Here is a 1243-nt window from a genome sequence, read left to right on the forward strand (position 1 = left end):
GGTACTGTTCTCTAGACATGGCCAGTGGTTTCTGGGTGGTTACTATGACGGATCGAGCTCGCGCAATATCCGCATTCATCACACCGTTTGGCCCGTTCGAGCGGAACCGGATGCCGTTTGGATTGAAGAACGCACCCCAGATCTACCAGCGCCTGATCGATAACGCCCTCTACGGATTCACTCGAATACCGGAGCCCGAAAAGGGTGGATCCGGGGAAGACCATACGGAAGTGGATCCATTCGAAGCGGGGGAGCCAGGGGATCCTGGGACCCCGTCTGTGTTAGGACGCAGATCTTATATCGACGACATTCTAATCCCGGCGGAATCGTGGGAATAGCTGTGCGAAAGAGTGACATCCCTACTGGAGGCGTGTACTAAGTGGAATCTCGCTATTAGTGTGGTAAAGAGCTATTGGGGGGATGCGCAAGGTGGAGTACTTAGGCCATCGAGTTTCCAAGGAGGGATTGGAGGCGAATCCTAAGGACCTGTCTTCGTTAGCCGATTTGTCCTTCCCACAGTCGCTACGGGCGATGCAATCCTTCTTGGGCAGTTTGAGCTACTACAGTCGGTTCATCGAGGATTACGCCCTGTTTGCCGCGGTATTGTATGAATTGAGAGAGGTAGATTTTGCTGCGATGACCACTTCAGCTGTCCGGATCAAAATCCAACAAGCTCTGGCCCTGGAGATGTCGGATCCACGAAGGAATCCAAGTGGTACGACGCCAGAAGAGGACCTGAAACAGGAGCTGGATCCACCCCGGGACCAACGGAGAGAGGATCCAGTCTGGATAGCGACGACGGATCAGAACATGGAAAAGGCAGAATCTCGGTGGATCCGAGCTCAACACGCATTCGTGGAACTGAGGAACAGGATCGCGACCACGCCTATCCTCCGTCATTTCGATCCGGAACGTCAACCTACGGTAATAGTTTATGCCAGCGACTGGACAGTCTCAGCAGCTCTGGTACAAGAACATGAGGGGATCTGTCATCCAGTCACCTTCGTCAGCCGGACACTGAAGCCGAATGAACTGAACCACGGAGCGGTGGAGAAAGAGATACTCGCGCTCCTGCGCGTGTTGGATCTCAATTACAACCTGCTGGTGGAAAGATCCATCCGGATCCTGACCCGACACTTTACGCTAGCCTGGCTGTTCAAGTCGGCCGGGTTACAAGGACGTTTGGGACAGTGGGCAGCTTTACTCTCGCCTTGGACACTGGAGATTGTGAAATGTCGAAAGG

This window comes from Phytophthora infestans, genomic scaffold, assembly GCF_000142945.1.
Source record: "Phytophthora infestans T30-4 supercont1.88 genomic scaffold, whole genome shotgun sequence".
NCBI classification, from domain to species: Eukaryota; Oomycota; class Peronosporomycetes; order Peronosporales; family Peronosporaceae; genus Phytophthora; species Phytophthora infestans.